Below are 11,007 nucleotides of genomic sequence, written 5' to 3' on the forward strand. Positions count from 1 at the left end.
GCTGGGCCCGCGCCCACGCGGCCAATCAGCGCCTCGCTTCGCCGCCCGGCCCCGCCCCTCCGCCGCCCGGCAGCCAATGGGAGCGCAGCGCGCCGCCGCCGCCGCCGCGGGGGCGAGAGCGGGCAGGGCGCAAAGCTCGGTTGGCCCGTGGGCTGCGGCTGGGGCCACGGGGTTTCCTCCAATGAGATCCAGGGTGAGATGACGTCACTGTCGCCATGGAGATGCTGCTACAACCCTCCCCCCCCCCCGCCTCCTCCCCCGGCCGGGCGGGGGCTGAGGGGCTGCCGGGGGGGGATTTGGGTTTTTGTCCGAATACTCTTTTTGTTTTTTCTTTTTTTTTTTTTGTCCCAGGTGCCCCCAACAAAGGGCGTTTTGCTCCTTCGGGGCCAGGACAATGTGCATATCCCCGAGCCCCGGGTCGATGGGGTCTGCCACACGTCCGTGTTTGTCACCCCCACCATGGAGCCCGAGGGGCTTTTCCTCGTCATGAGCACTTGCTCCACACAGCTTTCTTCAGGGACAGATTTTCCAAAGCCATTTGTAATTCACAGAATCGCAGAATTCACCACAGCTAAACTCCCCCACCCTTCCCGAGGATCCAGGCGACGCAAAATTGTTCATAAAGAGTTAATATCCCTCCCCTCCTGACGGGATGAAGGACAAGCATTTGACATCAGCACCAATCAATATATTTACTTTTTTCCCCCCTCCTGATTTCACCTGGAGTTAGTTTCAAAGAGGTCAGAGACGCAATGCACAGAGACCGGAATTTTAGGTTCGTGCTGCTGCACATGAATAGCAAAATACTGTCCAGTCATGAGTGAATAATCATGAGTCAATTGCTGCTGTGCTTCCAAAATGCTGCTTGGATGGGTGCGGGATTTGTCTGCGCTCATACCGCCCCAATCTTGGAAGAAATGATAACAAGATAGCGGGTTTGTGCTGCTTGTCACGACGTTCGGCATACAAGACCCGGGAGCGGATCACAGACGTCCTGCCCGTCAGGCCTCGGGCTAGCTCAGGGCCACAGATGTCTTTGTGCAGCGCAGGGCGTCTGGGTGAAGTGATGACATTTCTCACCTTTCGTTTCAGCATCACCAAATTTAGTCATGTTCAGCAACTTCAGCATCCAGATGGAATGACGAATTCTCTGAATCGACCTCAGGATGTTATCGTCTCAGCCCGTAAAGCTCTTGGTCTGTGTTTGGACTAGGGCTGCGATGATGCATGTCGAAATTAGGTCCATGCTGTGAACAAACCGCCGCCTTTGTAATTTGAGTTTGAGATGCATTTATTCTGTTAAAAAGAAAAAAAAAAAAAGAACCTATTGATAATACCCCTTTCAAAGTTAATGAAATTCTCACAGAAAGAATTTTGGAAATATGTTACTCTATTCCAGAAATTACTGTCCTGGCAATTTGCTACACTTTTAGGTTGCCTTTTTATTCTTCCTTGTCACTAGGATATTCTCTCATATTCAAAACCCCAAGTCATCGCTTTCATTAACATGTGAAGGAAAGGCCAAAACTGACCAATTGTGCAACAAAACCTTGATTAATATCATGTCTCCGTCAGAGATGAAACCAGCCATTCTATCTGTAAGGCACAGATGAGTGGATTTTATCTGAGGAAGGACAGCTGACCTAATCAAGGCTACCTCCTTCCCCGATTCCACTCAAAAATTGGGAAGATATTAATCTCTCATGCGCTGTAGTTCACCCCTCCCTCCAACCTACTGAGACCTTGCATTAAGAAACGCAGAATTGTCCTAAAAGCCTGGGAAGCACTGGGTACAGCAAAGCTGTGTGCACAGAAGTGTGTGGTGGATCTGGATGTACTCGCACGTGCGGTGCAGGCACTGAATACTGCATGGCCCAGGCATCTGCCTCCAGACCCGCTACGTGCTACAGCTGCCGCCTGGGCTTCTGTTCCATTTGGGGTCCTTTGGGTTTTTGCGTCTTAGGACTACGGCGTGATGTGGTTTTAAAAGACATAGCCATAATCTCGTTTCCCCAGAGGAACCCTATCTCTGAGTAGGTTGATGACCTTTGGGAAGCTTTTATGAGAGGAGGCTAGAAGAATTTGTTGTGTTAATTTTAATAAAGGTTAAGAGGAGATTTGACATTGTCTCCAAAGGAGGGAAAACATGGGTGGAGAACTGTTATTTAAATGGAAGACAAATGTGTCTAAAATGGACATTGATGAATTTAGACTGAGAATTAGAAAACCTGGAATTTTCAGAGCAATGAGGTTATGGAATGACTTTTCTGCACGGAGGGCAGGAAGCCCAGCTGCTTTGAAAGCGGAACCTGATCAATTTAGAAAAGTGCTTATGTGGTGTAGTCACCAGAGACAGCAGGAGACTAAACTCCAAGAGCTTTCCAATTCTTTGCTTCTATTTAATGTTTCTTTTAATGCTTGTTTCACGTATACTTTAATGTACAGCTTACTGCACAGCACTACCCTCCATTGAAGAAAAAATATTAATTTCCGTTAGAGTGTTTCAGGAATGCTGTCATCCTGCTAAACATTAACAACTTTATCTGTGTAATACCATTATGAAATGGGTGGCATTATCTTGTCTTAGGTCCAGGAAATGAAAAATATCAACACTCCTAGATACCTCTGTGGAGAAATATAAGGCTTTCTTTTCCAGGGTGTTAAACATTAAATCAAGGACCTTCGTTTCTACTTTCTGCTGCTCGACGTGTATTGAACGTCCACCTCCCATTGACTTCAGATGCACCTACTGATGTTCAGCACCTTGGCAGCTCGCACTGCAAATTACTCAGTTGGGGTGGGGGAGAAATATGAGGAATATGTATAATGCAAATTCCTGAGACTTACGTGTGAACTTTAGGATGGAGTTAGAACCCAGTTTTCTAGAGGTTCAGTTATTTGCCATAACGATAAGACAGTTTTTTTTTTCTCTTTGTTGTTGTTTTTGTGTGTGTGTGTTTGTTTTCTGGCAGAGCCTGTCCCCTCCATCTCATGGTTTTCATTTCTGTAGCAAATGAGACAGAAGTAGTACAGGCAGCAGCTTCCCCCCTAACTGTCTCCATATCAGGCCTTCCCTCTACACCAAGTACATGGCCCATGAAGATGGTATCTCACAGAGCAGACAACACTGTGAGTTAAGGTAAGCAAACAAACAACAATCCCAAACTTAAAATGGAACAAGCTGGCTTCTGGCATGGGACTTAGGCTGCCACTGAACATCAGCATGCTACATCTCTTTGGATCCACTGCACAGTCCTGTACTATCTGGAAAAAGCCCCATCGTGGGTAGTAGTAGAAAAACTCACACATTTTGTGTCCTCCTTGAGTAGAAGGGAGATTCTCTACGACTAGTTTCACGTCTGTTTGCTCATTGGCAAGGGAATATATGGCATGTTTGCAAAGGCTTTGTGTTCTGGCAGTTGCAGGGCTTCTCTTTTGCCCCCTTGCTACTTTATATCCTCTTCTTTGCCCAATTACTTATCCTCTAATTTACACTGCTAACCCCTTCTGTATCCTACCTTCTGCTCAGCTCCTGCCCGTTCTCTCCCCATCTTATTCTCCTTCCTATTATTCTTTCCCTAGCTGTACTCCCTGCCCTTCTGTTCTTTTCTCAACTTACAATAAAACTTGTGGGCAGAAAAGAAGGCTTGCTTTGAACATTTAGTAGTCTTACACGAGAACTGGAGGATGGAGTCTTAGGAAAATTTTGCTGGCAATTTTTAAGATGTTACCTAAGAATACTGAAATTGAATTTTTTCTTTAGGTTTACCGTATTTGGGTAGTTTTCTTTGAAATCAGCCAAAGACCTAACCTCCAGCTGGCCAGCTTCTTGGTAAGTTTAAAGGAGCCACTTCAGTGGTTGAAGATGTCGGAGTTCTTCAATTAAATGGTTAAAAAGTTTATTAGCATGGGCAAAATTGGAATTTCCTCTGATTTTCTCTGTGAGAAAAAATCTAAACAATTTTATCTAAAACATGAAAAGCATTCTAAGTGTGTCCAAGCAGATTGATCTGTATTTATGCTTGTAGAGAGGAACTAACATGACGGTCACAACTTTTCTAGATCAAGCAAGACATTACTTAGATTCATTTATACCCCACATGGCTTGGGGACTTCAAAACAAAGGAATAAGGAGAAGATCTGCTGTGCACTATTGTATTTTGTGCTCATATTGCAAAGATGCTGCAGGCTGGCATAAGTTAAAGTTCTGCTTAAATTAAAAATAAAAATAAAAAAATTTAAAAATTGAAAATAAAGGGTCAACCATGTAAGAGGTTAATGCATCATCAGTGTCCAGTAAGTAACAAATAAATGTGAGCTAGTGGGATGAAGCTCTTTAGACTTTTTTCAGCGCAGGACTCTATATTGTATCTCACTGTGCTGTGAGGAAGGCCACAGGACTTCTTAAATTTTGAAAATACTTGCATGGCTTGTTCATTACTGGGATAAACTAATTGTTTCAGGGAGGACAAGCCTCCAAAGGAAGTTGTTGAATATATTGCTTATAATGGGTGCAGATTTTATGCAAACTGTGTTGTGGTGGGAGAAGAGAAATCGAGGCATGTTTAGGTTAGGAAGGTGAGTGTCAGTGTGGGAGGCTGCTATTGAATTTCAATTTTGCTGCTGAGTGCTATTTGTCTGGCTTAGCTTGCTGCATGAAAAGTGTATCTGTGCTGGGAGTCGTTTGGGCTTTGCTGCTGAAGGATGATATTGATGAATACTGGTATCTGCTGTAGGCATAAATGCTGCTGTAGTTGATAGACTGAAGCAGTTATTGATCATGGTTGGTAGAAAAATCTCAGCATTTGACACTTTCTTTTTTCATACCATTGCAGTCGTTAATGTTAAATTCCATTTCTCTCTCTGGGGGTGAAATAGCTATCGTTATGGCATATAGCAGTGTTCCTCTTCATTCTGTCCTTCTGTGTCATGTGGTGCTAAAGATTGGAAAATACTCTGGGGAGTATAGTCAAACCTCTTTTATCTCTGTTAGCTGTCCACCTCCCTGCCTTGAGACATCTTCCCTTCCCTTCCCTTCCCTTCCCTTCCCTTCCCTTCCCTTCCCTTCCCTTCCCAACCTCTTGTGAAGTGGCTCCAAAGCCCCAGGGCCTCCCTGTGCTGCAATTGCCAAGAGAGGCTCGTGGAAGGAGTCCCGCGGGGATTCCTCTCCAGGAATACTGTGGCACGGGTCTAGTTAGGCACAAAGCTTGTGCTCATCTCCCTTGGGCCTCTTGTTTTTTTTCCATGGCTTTGTCCCATCAATAGTGACTTGCAAGCAGGAGGACAGAGCAGCCAGCTGGGGCTGAATGACGTCCATGCAAGTTGAGGTGTGTCTTTTTTTTTTATGGAAATGAAACAAATAGTCTTTTAATGGCTTTTGTTCAGTTAAACGCAACTTGCTCTGCCAAAACACAATAAAGGGCCCACTTTTGCGTGAACAAACAGGAGGAGCAAACGTGACTGAGACTGCCAAGTAAATTTTGTCCTCCTGAAGCTTCTACTGTGGGGAGGTAACAGTAGGGCCCCAAGAATTAAGATAAATGCAGCTAATTTCCCTTTAATGGTGATTTGATTATACTTTCATTACAAGTAACTGGTTCCCTTTTCTAATTATATAGCTTGCTTTTATCCAAGAAAAATTACCCAGTTTATGGGAGAGGACCATTAAAGTCACTCATCTGTGAGCAGCTCGTTGTGGTGCTGGGAGACTGCGAGTTTCAGAAAACGTCTATATTGCAAGAAGTACGTATAGATTTTTGGCTCTTGGGCTCTTTGGCCAGTGCTCATGACAGATGAGGAAGCAGGTAGCAGGAATGGATGTGCACGGTGAAAATGAAATGGGGCAGAGAGCATGAACCCTACACACATTTAGCACGTCTTTAAAAGAGAGAGAAGGAAGGAGAAGAGGGGCACTGAGGAACGAGGCAGAAATGTGTGAGGGTGCGCTGCTGCCTGGAAAGACTTCACCAGCTGGTTGTTTAGTAAATTCAGCGAGAGCTCTGCCTGCTGTGCCTTTGACCTCCGCACTTCTGGCTTTTTATCTCCATCTTTTCCTTCCCCGGCAGCTGCCGTATAAGCAGGTTATCCAGCGGCGTGGTGTGACATCGGCCAACCAGATTACACGGCTGGGGCTGGGGAGCAGGCACAGGGATGTGGCTGGGGACATGGGGAGGTTGCGAGAGAGCCTCCGGTCCCACGGGGAGCTTGCTGCTGGCCACCCTGATTAGTCTGCTTCACTAAACCGGTGTGCCTGGGATGAGCTAGGGATGTAAGCAGCAAAGCCGGTGCAGAGAGGTAATACCTCTTACCAGATCGATGAGCAGTTGGGAAAATAGACAAGCATTTGATCTGAAAGCATCCATTCCCTGTGTAAGTGAAATACATTCCTTTGCTCTATGCTATATAACACTAAGGCTGATAGATACTTGAAGGTCAGGTGTTTGTCTGTACAGGGAAACCGACTGGTAGAGAAATCATGAACAATTATACCTGTACAATTAGGTACGGTGGGGTAATTCCCCACGTGAAAACTCTGTTCTAGAAAGAAAGGCACTTTTATTCTGAAACAGTGCCTGCTAAGGGAGCACTAGCAGCAGAACTGTAATTATCCAATCATTCCCAGCGTTGGCAAACCAAAAGAACGAAGGAAGTAAGGGAGAGGACAGAAAAGACAGGAATGCAAAGAAGGCAGACAAGTGGTTAACCAGCGATACCTGTGGGAAGATGCGGTACAACCATCCTGTCTCGTGTGAACTTTATTGGTCAAAATAAAGGCTGTAGAAAGAATCAGATAAGAACTTTGTTTCAGGGTAAGATTTTTTTTCTCAAACTCTCAGTTTTGAAGCATTCTTCTGTCAGCTCAACGTGGCTTAATGGGTACGTATTGAATTTTTCCTTAAGGTTTGTAATGGTTCTTGGTTATGATGATTCTTGGTTAGGAGTTTAATTAGGACTCAGTGCTGCCTTCCTTGTGCAATGATCTGAAATTTGAGGACTATGAAAAATGCGTGCTAGGTCTCTACCTAGTTATGATTATGTGCCTGATAAACAACAATGATTTATATATAGAACGAAATTATCCTTCAGTGGGAGAGGGGGATGGCATGCTTATATATGTATGTATACATTTATACATATTTTAGGCTGAAATGCTTCTTGACAAGCCCAGAACAGGACACTACATATGCATCCTTAATAACTGAATGCGTTGTAGTGGTTAGCATACAACGTCTTCTCTTTACTGAAATATTTTATCACTCTCATATGCCATAATTATAAGCAAGCTGCTTAACGATGGCCTGTGCTCATGCAGATTGTATCGCTTAACTACTTGCATTAATGTTGTAGGAAGCCTCAAATACACGGGGTGAGCATCCATGGAGCTACAAGCAAGAAAAGAGCTTGACTAGTGGAAATGGTTTCTAGGCAATGAGTCGCCTCCTATATTAGTGGGATGAGCTTCCCTACGGGAAGTTTTGCCTTCTGGAGAAACCTAAATGAGAGAGATACTCCGCTGCCCCACACCCTTCTTCTCTTCATGTACTCCCGCTGCTAAAGAGACTGTAAAGCTTCCTGTTGAGATAAAGAGCTGTGCTTACAATGCGTAGCCCCAAACCAGCAAGATAACACGCTGCCGTTTGCTGTGTTAGGCAATGCCGTTTCTGTAGCGGGGCGGTATTTCTGAATGGAGAGATTCAAACAGGGAACTGATCCGTGGATGAGCGTGTGAGGAGTTTAGTCTGAGGGTGCTAGATGTTCGTGATGGTAAAGAGTAATATTGGGAGTTTTCAGATCATTTTCCACGTACTTAAACACTAGAGACTTTCAAATAGAATACACAACTATAACGAAATTCCAGTATTTATTTCATTGCGATAATCAAAGGGAAAGCTTTAGTATAAAAGATGATGTTAAATGTATAAAATATTCCATAAATCTGTTTTTCTAATGTCATAGATTGCCACCTTTCTTAGCTATTTTATTCAAAACTTTTCAAGTTCCTGTCATGCTATTTTTTATTTCATTGGCTTATTTAGATGTAGAGTGGTTTTTTTTAATTATCTCCAACACAAGAAACTTCTCAAAGTTTTATTGATCAGTAATTTTCCAGCAGCCCCTCCTTATGTTTCAGCAGATAACTCTGGACCAGGGCCAGCTGTTGTTTCCTGGCCTCATTCCAATTTTTTTTGCTGAAAATGAATACCCAGAACGTTCGTCGTTCCCATACTATGGAATCAATGTGCATAATACAGAAAAAATGTCAGGCTTTATAATGTGATGCAGAAAATTAAATTCTTGTTACTATTTGTGAGTAGGTTTTCCTTCTTAGAATGCATAATTTAAAAAATATGTTGTGGCTGCTATTGTGGCTGTCATACTATCCCATACTGGAATCTGTGTCAGAATTATAAAAAAATGCTATATGAGACGAGAACCCAGGCAGACATTTTCCTAGAACATGTCAGAAGCAAACTTTTTGTGAACAAATGAATAAAATGAATCCTTCTCAAGGCAACAGTCAATTTGTTCTTCTTCAGAACCATAAAAACAAGTGGCTTAAACACATTGTTTCCCCAAATATGTTTTGCCCAATGTGCCAAACGCATAATTTTCTTTTTTCTCTTAGATAGAAAATGGCAATCAGCTATACCTGTCAAGCCCGGAAGGCCTTTCTCCTTGAAATGGTCTTAGTTTCTGGGACATCACATAAAGTATGATGTAGTTGGTGTAGTGATAGGCTTTCTCTTTAGACCAGCACCCTGTTGTGTTCAGGTTTTTGAACTGTAAGGTAGTTATACCATTCTAAATTGCTCATCTTGATTCCAAACATTGTTTTAAGAAAATAGGTCCTTTTGTAAAGAAAGTTGACTGGATTTAAGGTTCTTTAGGATGGGCAGGTAGCTGCCACTGAGGCAGAAAAGTCTTAAATGAAGAAGTTTGTGACCTTAGAAAAGTATTGCAACTGTCTTTGCTAAGTAGCTACCCGGGTAAGATTTATGCATGGTGATGGCAAACAGTCCGTATAGCAGTGATGTGAAATGACAGTGACTTATCTGACTAGCAGTTGTTTAAAAAGTAATTGGTTCTCCAGTTTTATGGTAAGTTTAGGAGGGAGTTAAGAACCCCTTTGGGAGTCTTGTGAAAAAATAAATAAATCATGAAGTAACTAAAACTACTTCATCAAAGCTTTACTGAATATGTATTTATTCTTACAGGTTAATAGAAGGATGTATCCTGGAAATGTCAAGTCTGTTTTCCAAGATCTTCTTAGGACATTTCCCAGAAAGACTGAGATAGGTTTCTCTCTTGTAGGTACAGTTCCAAGTTCCTACAATTTTAAGCATAGTGGCCCTACCATCTCTTTGTAGCCTGTAGAAGGCATTTCCAGAGGAAAATTCTCATCTCACTGCACCTCTGTAGGTGTCTCTTCCAAGATCCTGTAGTAGCTGCTAAAAAAAATGAAATAGGCTGAACATAAGCCAAACTCTAGAAACACGAGAGCAGTTTGAGAAGTATTCGTTATGGCTGAAGTTTACTCCTACTGGACCAATGCAAAGACTATATACTAATTAAGTGCAGGTTAAGTTCACTCAGGAGGCACCTAAGTGGTGATCAGGCCCTCACTGTGGTCTGTACATAGGGCTGATTTTCATACTGTCCAAACATCATTTGTCAGGGGGCTGACTTCTCCAGAGTTTCTCCTTTTATATCATTCATACTTTCATTTCATACATTTTCCAGGTGGAGAAGAATATTCTGTGTTGCTGATGCAATTGGTTTTATTATTATCCTTGGCACACAGCAGTTTAGTTGGTTTGAAGAAACAGTAGTTGCAGGCCCTGATAAGTAGGATGATTGTCATCAGGAGTCATTTAGTGCTTTGCTATCACAGAACACAAACTCCCTGTGACTCACACTAAAGGATAAGGCCAGATTTTCATGTGGCGTACATCAGAAGAAAATGTTGCCTCTTGTGAATGTGTGCGTCTTTTGTGTTTAATTAATTGCTTTAAGATTTTTCTTGCATGCCTATTGTAAGTTTTGTATAATTTGATTTAGTCCAACTTTGCGTCTGATATTCTTCTGTTATACCTCTCTGAAACTTTCTGTTTCACATGTATCTCTGTGATGGGAAAATTGGAACAGAACACCGATCGCAAGTTGAGACTATATTGATTTAGACAGTGGTTTAGTGCCTTCAGTTATTTTTTCTCCATCCAATACTTTCTCATACTTTGTCAGCTCTTTAGAGTGTTTCTGGACATTGTGCAAATATTCTTATTTTGCTGACCACATCAATACTAAAATGATTTCTTCCAAAGTTGTACTTCATAACATGGAGTATCCTTTTAATTTTTATTTTGTGTGTGTGTGTGTGTGTTGTCCACTCAAACAGCGTTTGCTAGATCTGTATGCAGTTTTTCACAACCTTATCTCAGCCTTCTGTTTTGACTGTCAAATAACATTGTGTCACTTGTAAATTCGCCCTGCTCACTCTCTTTTCCAGACCATTAGTCAAGGCATTGAGCAGTAGTCTGCATCTTTGGTCGCTGTGCAGTTAATCTTTGGCCTCAGTTAAAGTAAAGCATGTATTCCCACTTTTTTGCCTACACCAGTGACCATGGCAGAACTTAATGCAGCTGATAAGGCAGCTAAGAAATCTTCTTGTCCCTGTAGGCCATAGCATTGGTTGACGTTTGAACCCATTTGGAGAAAAGATTATGCTGTGAGCACCCGTGGTGGCTTCAGAATATCCCACGGTGGATGTTTCCTCTGGCATATGGAGCCATACAGTAGTTGTTGCCCATAATCTACCCACCAAATTGCCACCAGCTGGCAGCTGAATTCTTGGATGGGAGATGAAATGTGCGCTAAGACCATGGGTGCATGTTCTGCTCTCTAAAATAGGCTCAATCCTTCCTGGTGCACTGAGGATTGTACACAGTAGACCAGATTGCACCGGGATCCATGTAAGGCTTTCTATGCCTTTTTTCTCTTTCTCTCATC

At 42.8% G+C, this 11,007-nt stretch overlaps 1 long non-coding RNA gene across 2 annotated transcripts; it reads left to right on the forward strand.

The window, feature by feature from the left end:
- Positions 1–11: 11 nt before the first annotated feature.
- LOC106030714 (uncharacterized) lies at positions 12–10,617 on the forward strand. Of its 2 annotated transcripts, none has more exons than XR_007165986.2 (5): positions 12–3,139; positions 3,764–3,832; positions 5,619–5,742; positions 6,623–6,876; positions 7,348–10,617. It is a non-coding gene; the product is annotated as an uncharacterized lncRNA (long non-coding RNA). The 2 variants fall into 2 exon arrangements; XR_007165987.2 differs by having other exon boundaries at positions 6,623–6,809.
- The last annotated feature ends 390 nt before the right edge of the window (positions 10,618–11,007 follow it).

Source organism: Anser cygnoides, chromosome 3, assembly GCF_040182565.1.
Source record: "Anser cygnoides isolate HZ-2024a breed goose chromosome 3, Taihu_goose_T2T_genome, whole genome shotgun sequence".
Lineage (NCBI taxonomy): Eukaryota > Metazoa > Chordata > Aves > Anseriformes > Anatidae > Anser > Anser cygnoides.